This window comes from Acromyrmex echinatior, chromosome 4, assembly GCF_024713525.1.
Source record: "Acromyrmex echinatior isolate Ae372 chromosome 4, ASM2471352v2, whole genome shotgun sequence".
In the NCBI taxonomy this organism is placed as follows: Eukaryota; Metazoa; Arthropoda; class Insecta; order Hymenoptera; family Formicidae; genus Acromyrmex; species Acromyrmex echinatior.
Window position 1 is genome coordinate 6,864,356 of NC_141855.1, and position 9,991 is coordinate 6,874,346.

Sequence of the window (9,991 nt, forward strand, 5' to 3'; positions counted from 1 at the left end):
GTTCGCGGCCGTGACTTCGGTCGTTTACGCCGCGGCTCGGCGAGACTCGTCACTACTCGGCGTTTACGGCCGGCGGGTGAGTGTAGGCCGCGTTCGGGTCGCCTCGGCTATCTTCGGGCCGCCTCGTACGCGGCAACCTCGACGAACTTTTGTACGGGTCGAGGCCGAACGAGGACTTCGAGGAGATGGTTCAGATGGCGGTGGGAAGGTGAAAAGGGAAGAGGAGGAGGATGAGGCTTCCCGCGGTGGCTTCCCGTTTTCTTACGGCCGTTACATACCTATCTTCTCATCCTCGACCTATCTCGTTAACTCCGTAACAATTCGTCACTTTCTGTTCCTCGCTAAATGAAGCCGAACGGCCGTCATTGTTGGCCGCGGCGGCAAGCAGACTTCACGGTGGATCGCGTCAATCGCCATCGTCGGAACGTAGGACTTTGAAGATTCTTTGTTGGAGATCTCCAGAGCATGGTAACCCCGCGCGAAAATATATACGGTACGATACCTTCGTTCATGCATGTACGATGTATATGTTCCGCGAGAGTGGAACAAGGAACGCGAAGCCGAAGACGGGAAGATAATCTCGTGTTACGCTTGAAAGTCCCGTGTAAGATCCGAATCGGTTGATAAACGCGTATTCATCATCCGTCGCCTCGCGACACTATAAAAAAATATATCAAACCATATTCATATCCTTCATTATACTAATATGGCTATGCGTCGCTGGAATTTATTAAAGTGGACGAAGTAAACACAGTTACATCGTTTCTCTTTTCGATCGATATTGTTGAAGATAGTCTTAAAAACAAAGAAAATAATTTTTTTATTATTTCAGCTTTTGCCAAGAAGGACTTGTTTACAATTTCTATACACATTTATATCTTCTAATTAGTAACTGTCTAAGTATTGCTATTCTCTAAATTATACCTAAATTTATATTTATTTAGAGCCGATGATATCAGTATAAAATGTATGGAGCTTTCCGTATACACACCTACTTGTAATATCCAAGGTGTGGAACTTCACATCTTGTCAAACGTTAAAGTGTTACTTAGATTAAAATTTTTAGGAAAATTAAATTCACAGCCTCAATTAAATTCACAAAAATGTGATATTTAATTGAGGTTTTTTTTTGTTAACAAATGACACTGCATTGCTTCAAGGATATAATACTATTTTTATAAAACAATCCCAAGATCTCGTATCTAAGTACATAATTCGCGTTCTTTTACACGTTTGAATAGAACGATCTCTGTGTTGTCTTTGAATAAAAAAATCATTTTTTTAATCTAAAACCTAAGATGTTTAAAATGTTATTTTTGATCAACAATACTTTAAAAACGCTTAAATGTTCACCAAGACATTGTCGAGAATTTAAATACGAAAGAGTTCATTAATAATTTTATTTAAAAAATAATATTAGAGTAGCTATTTTTGCCATGTAGAAATTAAAAGAACATGATTCAAGGGATTGAGAAAAAGGTTGAGCAATTTAATTAGGTAATATATAAGGGTAACTTTAGTTGGTTTATTCTCTTGTCTATTTTACTCTATATATATTATATATTATGTAAAGGTTTGTGCTTCGCCCTTAATTTTGATAATCGTGAGTGATAATCGTAGAATCACTGTCCAGAGGATTAATTGCTAATTCTTCAATGTACAGGATTTTTATTTACAATATTAGATTAATTAGTATTCTGTTTTTCCCGTAATTCTATTCGAGGAATATTCTTATATCTATAATTAACTCTTAGTATACACAATTGGGTCATTCATGTTTTTCACATTTCTTTTCTTCGAAAAACTAAGAGCATCAAGTAATTAGTTATAATATATATTATATTTATATACAATTTTTTAAATACACAACCTTATAAATATTTTTTAAAGATGTATATGTAAATATATGTAAGAATTATTTAATAATTTTCTCATTTAATTTATATATGTTAAAGAGATGAAAATTAATCCGGAACACAAATGACTTATTGTATATTATAGTATAAAGGATAAGAAAATCGTGTGTATTAAGGATTAAAAATAAATAATTGTAGGGCAGAAGATATTTCGTGTTCGCAAACAGCACGATCGACAACATCGATATCTTATTCGTGTTCTTCAGCTGTACGCGGCTTGTACTTTAAATTACGACTAGGAAGATGGTCGCCGCATTCTCTTCGTCCGTTTTCTCTCTCCTCTATCTAAATCCTTTGTTTCAGATCCCGGCTCTCGTCCTTTCCTAGACGCGACACGTGCGTTTCTCCCTTCCTTCGCCAGACTGGAAATGAGAACATCGAAGGCGAGGCTTGTTTCGCCGTCTTTAGACGAATGGAAAACGTAAGGATCGAAGGAATTCGGTTGAGTAATTGAGGTAGGCCATTGCTTGCTTTTAAGAAAGAATAGAGGATACTCGAGCGAAAGAATCCAAACGCTAATGAACTCTTTTATATATCAAAAGTGATGATAAAAGAAATTAGGAAATGTCAAATCTCAAGTAAATAATTTTCTTTATCGTCTCATACGTATAAACCTAGATATATTTTGTCACATAATGTATTCATTATTTCCTATATTGAGAAAAAAATTGTTTTGTTTGACTAAATTAATTCAGTTTGTCTTTATTTTTTTTTTATGAAGAATGTATATATTTAAGTCAAACATATTATATGACTTTCATACAGTCTCTCCAACGAAAGAAATAGACACTAAATTAATTTAGTCGAATGAACAATTGTTTTTCTCAGTGTAAGTATGCTAATAATGTGCTGATAATTGCTAAGTATTGCTAAGAAACATTGACGTTAGCAATAGATCACGCCATGGCGATAACCCGCAAATTCTTTGGCACCTCTGAAGAAAAATACCAGTGAAAGCCTTAAAAGTATTATTAAGTATGCTTAACAATATGATTTTTTTTTACATATTATTTTAAAGCATAATTCTTTAAGCTGAGAGAATTTAATTAAAATTTTATCATCAAAGAATTTTCTTGTATTCAAGGACACTATCTAATAGTCTGATGTGTTAATTGCGTGCTAATGAGTAAGTTTAAAATATGCTGGAGTATTATTATATTATTTTTTTGAGAATATAAAAAAATTAATTGATAACAATTACGTATTGATGAATTTGAAAAATCTACTAAATTGATTAAACCAAGATATAAAAAATCTCAACGGTATTTCAATTATTATTCTAAAATGAAGTGATAAAATTAAAGAATGGCGCAATATTATGTATTTGAAATCACAATGAAAAAAATAGAATTTATTTTAGTCTTCCTAATCATATTCATCTTTACGTTTCTTTTTATCGAATTATTCTTGCTGACCCATCACAGGTCTCGTTCACAGTTCAATACGTGTTGAATATATTTAGCATTCCAAGCACTTGCTCTCGTCACACCTCGCATTTTGATTTCGAGAAAAAATAGGTGCTGTAACGAGTGCCGGTCTATGGCAGACTACGCAGTTTGCATAACGATTTGCCATGTGCGCTTTGTTTTCGAAACTGAAACTTTCTACCGATTTTGTATTTACGCGACGAATACGCGCGTTCGCCGGACCACCACGAAAAATTTCACTAGATCCGATAAGAAGAAAGAAGAGCACAAACGAAAGTGATCTTTCAACTTCCGTTGGCGATCCCTTATTCCTATTCCCATCGCGTTGCTCGACGAAAGCGATACTGTAAACACATTCTCCGTTTCTCGGCAAGCGGTCGCAGAATTTGCTTATTCACGAAGTAACAGTCATGCAACGGATGACCTTATCACTTTTCACTAAAAAAAACCCATGATGTAATCCACGGTGACATAGAAAGTGCCGAAAAGTATCTCAATTCTCTAAATTTTCTGAAGTGAAATCTCATACTAACGAGTGAACATTATTGAATCAATCTTGAAAAGGAGCGACTCAATGTTCAAACTTCAAGATTAATATTTCATTCTTCAGAGAGATTTACTCTAAAAGTTTAAGAGAAGACGCATGATTCCGTTTTACCGTCCTCGCGATCTTTGTGCATCTCGTGGAACATTCACTGCATCACGCAGAGGAGATCTGCAGCTGAGGTTTAAATTGCAAAAACAAGGTATTGTGCAGAGTAACGATCATGCATGGGCGTTTACGAGCACAATGCCGTAATAACGTCTCCCGTGTGCGCCCCTTCTCGCCTACTAATCCAAATCTCGAAACGCGACATTCTCGGATGAGTTCCACCTGCGTTGATGTATGCGCGCGATGGATTAGTCACGCGGCCTCCGAGAGTGCGAGTCGAAATAGAACGCTTAGTCAGACGTCACCAGGAACTGCATCGGGGGAGTCACCGGCCCACTGCGGCCGCAGCCGCCTAAGCCTTACTTTGTTACGCTTTATGTGCCCGATGCTATTCGGCATCTCGCAGTGATCTACAGCAGTGATCTGCACTGGGGAAAATGTCTGGTTGGATTAATTTTAATTCTGCTTGAAAATAGATGAATCAGAACTTTTTTATTAACTCTACTAGAATTCTGTTTGACTGAGGAATTTTAACTGCTGTTTTAAGATGCTTTCCAGCAAGAGACATAGATAACAGTATAACACTGTGAATCATTCCATCTTTATTGTTTGCCAATGTTAAATAAAGATGAAATGATCACTATATTACATTGTGTCTTTTGTTGGAAAATATCATTTATCTATTAGAATCTGGTTCGTCCATTTTCAATTAGATACTTTTCTCATTGTACTGATATGTTCGTGAGGTTGATTGTAGATTGAATAATCGTCAAAATGTTTTAATATTATGAAATATTTTTTTAATAAAAAATACTTTTTGATTATATCGCGTTGAGGAAAATGCTTATTCAATATTTTAACGATTTATAGTAATAGGCCTGTTCTTTTTAGCTGAACTTTTGTACCAGTTCATCTTTCTCCCTTTTTTCTTCAGGAGAAAAGAAGAAGAAGAAAAAAGATGTACTGATGCAAAAGTTCAGCCAAAAAGAACAGGCCTCATGATCTACTTATGAAATTGAGATTGCATAGAGTACAGTGGAAAAAATGTCTTGTAACATTGGAATTTTGGTAGAATTTAATTAGAAGAAAAATACAAATCAGACACTTAGAGTTAAATCTATCAAATCTAATCAAGATAACCACAAATTCAATTACGATAACCAGAATTCTGATTTATATAATTAGAATTCGTTTTGTAGTTTATGTGTTGTACAGAATATTTTTCTCAATGTATTAGGTGTTGGAATTAATTCGTAGCGTTTTTTAATGAAAGAATGTTATTTATTTCACATGAGCATTAAAAAATACATTAATGAAAGTACTTCCCATCACTTGTAAAACGCTACGAATTAATTCCAACACCTAATAGTTATCGGAAAAGTTTCAATTTTATATGAAGTGCTTTTATACTCTTTTTTTTTTTATAATTTATTTTTACAATTTATATCTGAGGGAACTGACATAATTCTTTCTTCTTTAAAATTATATATTAGCTGTTTCAAAATATTTTGAAACAGCAGGATGTTACAATAATAAAGAATATAAAAAGAATTAGAAAATTTTTGAAACATTAATTTACATTGAGGATATATTATAATATTATAGAAAACAACTTATATAAATTTTATATTTAATAAATATTTTTTAATTTATATTATAATATATTTATTAAGGCTTCCACTAAATTTAAAATTCTTTTATGGGATTGACTGTTACAATTCGTTATATATATTTTCTGTAATATTTGATGTGCGCATATTTAATTGCAATTCGATGTAATTTCTTCTGAAATGAATTTAATAATAGATTTTTTTTAAAGAAAATTGCTTTTCCACAAAAATTTTTAAAGGTATAGTACGTCATTTCACGGTGTTGTTGGTGTTAACGATGTGGCAGCAGCCGCATGCCACGATAGCTGGCGTGTATGTATAGGAGCTAGTTTCAGATCCCAGATCTTAAAAGGGAAGCGCACCTGGATCGCTCGAGATGTTTATTTGTACCCGTGAAGCGGCTCTGATCGCGCAGCGCCGATCTCGGCACTCAATGCACGCTTTAAGCTTCAACCGACTTTATAACAAGTTATTGCTATAGACACTTTCAATGCAAATCGCAGAATCTAAAGCCCAAAGACTTAAAGTATCAATTAGACGACGTGCGAAACTGACACAGCGATATAGATATCATAATTGTTAAATAATAGTAAAATTTACTAAAAGAAAATGGTTACAATTATTATAATTTAACTATAATTTATAATCGTTTTTTATGCAAATATTTTTTTGGTAGAACTATATATGCAAATGTAATTATTATTACTAACATTATAGAAATAATTACAAAAATAGAGCTCTTTTAATCATAATTATATAATTAAAGTCACAAAATATTAAATACTTTTTTCTCAGTAATAATGAATAATAATGATAATAAATGATATAAAGTAAATACGATAGATACGTACATATTATTTAGCTAGTTTCATTGTTATTCATCGAGTGTTCCTATCTAACATTTGAATCTACTTTTCGATTCAATATTCGAATCAGACGAAGTAATCGACGAGTCCTTGAATAACGCGTGGGTGGATAGATTATTGACGAAGGAAGTTCTTCGTACCAGCGGAGGAAACCTTCTCACTATGAACGCGTACGAACATACGTATACGTTCGTTCGTCTGCTGCTCGCATGTGTAAAAGTGCACCTTTACGAGCCACTGTCGCTCGTACGCATTCAATCGCGTTGATATTCCGCCTTAGAAAACTAGATGCGATGAGCGAGTGCCGTGAATTCACGCGCCTTGTAAGCCAGTCGCTATTGTTACGGTGATGATTGCACGCGTCCGCTCGCGTGATGCCGGCCATTCGCTTTCTCTCTATTTTACCTCTTTTCATTTCTATTTACGTATGATTTATGCGACATCAAGATGTTGCATGACAACACCGTGTCGTTCGCATACCAAAAAATAACTTTGTACTTCCACATATGCATATAAACGTATCGGTATCAACATCGCGCGCAATCAGATTTACTATAAATCGGACGATCCCGCGTAGAACACGTGAATAAAGTGTAGGAAAATGTCATCCAAGTCGATATCCAACCAAATTGATTTATCATTACTTAACCAGATTGCAACCGGTTAATCGATAATTAACGGGAGAAAGTATATTCAAGAAATTCGTTTACGTATAATCGAACGAAGTAAGCAGAAAATGCCAGTTACGTGAGCGCCCAACAGCCGGTTTTATCAACGTTGGTTAACTTTAATTGTAACTTGTGTTCTTCGTCTACCGCTAATTCTAGTTCTGGGAAGAAGCGAGGATTCAGTAAAAATTACGTTTACAGTTAACCAACATTGGTGTGTTTAAGAAAAGGAGAAGGACGAGGCACTGATCGGACTCTGCGGCGGGCACGACACCCACCGAATTTATGTCTGTGAACTCCAGTGAACTCCTGAACTCTCGTCGTCCTTCTCGGAGCGACAATGACGAAAGAATGGCATCTCCGGTCGTTTGCACTTCGATGTCGCGCACACGCGTGCATGTACACGTGGAACGATCGCTAACGGGGTTACGGGACTTTAGAACATAGCTATTGCACCGCTCCTCTTTAATTTTGAATTTCAAAGTCACAGCCGCAATATTATGCAACGTGAAATATTTACGTGTCAAACAAACATATCGCATCACCGCAAGAAAAGTGAGACTATACTAAATAGTATGAAATTGTTCAGGAGAGAGAAAAAAAATTGTGTATTTTTAAATTAATTATTGACGGCAATATTAAACATAATTAGTTAAATAGCTAATAATAATAATTGCTTGTTTTAAATCTAGAAGTAATATAAATATTAATTTTGTTATCATGTTTGATTCCTAAAAACTATCCATATTTTGATTTGTGTCATATGATTTATGTTTTTTGATTGTTTTCAATTCTTTTCAGTTTCTATTTAAATTCAACTTGTATCACTTTTCTTAATCGAAGGCTGATGTACTTAGAATACAATCTGCACATAATATGAAATTCGAAAAATTTCGACTCGTATCACTTTTCTTCTGGGAATGTAAACTCTGCAGTACATCAAAATAGTCTAGTTTGAAAAATCTTTAACATATAATAAATGTTAACTAAGATTTTCTCTATATTTTTTAAGTCTAATACGAATCATTTTACGTTATTTAGATTCTCAGATTAAAAATTTTTTTGTAAGCACTTTTAAAAAAAAAATTAGCAGAGCGTGGTTTCGATCCACGGACCTCTGGGTTATGGGCCCAGCACGCTTCCACTGCGCCACTCTGCTTCTTGAGTACGCTTCTGCAAAGGGTGAATAAGTTGAAGGGTAGTTTTAAACTGATAGGTGGGGTAGTGTAGGTATTGATTAACTACGTTGCAATTGGATGTAAACCATTCATAGAGGACGTTTGCCAGCAGGGACACAGTTGGTGTTTTCCAGCAAGAAGCACAGTGTAATACAGTGATCATTTTATCTTTGTTTAACAGTGATAAACAAAAATGTATTTATTGTTCAGGAGAGAGAAAAAAAATTGTGTATTTTAAAATTAATTATTGACGGCAATATTAAACATAATTAATTAAATAGCTAATAATAATAATTGCTTGTTTCAAATCTAGAAGTAATATAAATATTAATTTTGTTATCATGTTTGATTCCTAAAAACTATCCATATTTTGATTTGTGTCATATTTCATCTGTATCTCTTGCTGGAAAGCATCCACAACAGCAATCCAGTACAACATAGGGAATCATTTCATCCTTATTGTATGTCAACATTAAACAAGGATGAAATAATTGACTATTACACCAAAGAGAAACCTAAGAATGACCATTACGACCTTTTCATGTATTAAACTTAGTAGGGTAATATCTATGTTTTTTTAGTTCTCTTCCATGCTCTTACGTAGGTTGGACAAAGATGAATAATCAAAGTTGAAATAGCATAGAAGAGAATCCATAAAAACGATGTTACTCTACGAGATTTGGTATATGAAAAAAATCGGGATTGCTCGCAGGTTTATCTCTGGTTACACTATTTACGTTCTTGTTGGAAAATGTTATAGTCAATACTTGAAGTCACAACATTGGAAAACTCTAGGCATCGGGCGCTGTAAATGACTATATCCAATCATAATAGGATCCTTCCGAAGATAATCATAGGCATTCTAAGCATAATTTTCGTAAATATTTTATACCTTTGACAACAATGAAATTTTTTAATAACTCTTTGTATTTTTTAGTTCACTATTTGTCTTACTTATTATTCAATATTTTATATATGTCGTAATGAAAATTCTGATTTATGTTTTAAGGTATTATTTATTATTAGAATATTTATATATTAAAACATTTTTTTCTTGAGTTACGTTTTATAATAATTAATGATAATTGAAAATTAAAATGAAAAAATGTATTATTAAAAATCTTTTACTGAAAAAGAAAGATAAAAATATTGCCTAGAACTTTTAAAGTTTATTATTTTTATATTCCTCTGTCTCATAAGATATAACAAATATAAATTTATAATATAAATTTATAATATATATTAATAAAAGTATAACTATAAAAGAAAAATTTTTTGGAATATGTTCTGCACTCTACTTACTTGATTATTTTTAAAATTTTTGACTATTTATCTACTTAAAAGTTAATTATTAGCTGAATTATTTTATCGGAAAAAAATTAAATTTTTTTTTTTAAATAGTTGCAATATCTGATACAACAACGATATTCACAATTAATATTGAAAATAAATAACTTTTCTTATTTTTTAATAGATCCTTTATAAGTATATAAAGGAACTCTTGAGTGTATCTTTCAACACCATTCTACAGACAGCAGAGTGGCGCAGTGGAAGCGTGCTGGGCCCATAACCCAGAGGTCCGTGGATCGAAACCACGCTCTGCTATTTTTTTTTCTTTTTTATTAGATAAATGTTTGCAGAGAAACTTAATGCACTATTATAAAAAAAAAATCC

The 9,991-nt window shown here is 33.2% G+C and overlaps 2 non-coding genes across 2 annotated transcripts; one reads left to right on the forward strand and one right to left on the reverse strand.

Annotated features, from left to right (window-relative positions):
* Nucleotides 1-8,226: 8,226 nt before the first annotated feature.
* On the reverse strand, nt 8,227-8,298 carry TRNAM-CAU (transfer RNA methionine (anticodon CAU)). The gene has a single exon. It is a non-coding gene; the product is annotated as a tRNA-Met (tRNA).
* A 1,552-nt stretch (nt 8,299-9,850) lies between these two features.
* Nucleotides 9,851-9,922, forward strand: TRNAM-CAU (transfer RNA methionine (anticodon CAU)). The gene has a single exon. It is a non-coding gene; the product is annotated as a tRNA-Met (tRNA).
* The last annotated feature ends 69 nt before the right edge of the window (nt 9,923-9,991 follow it).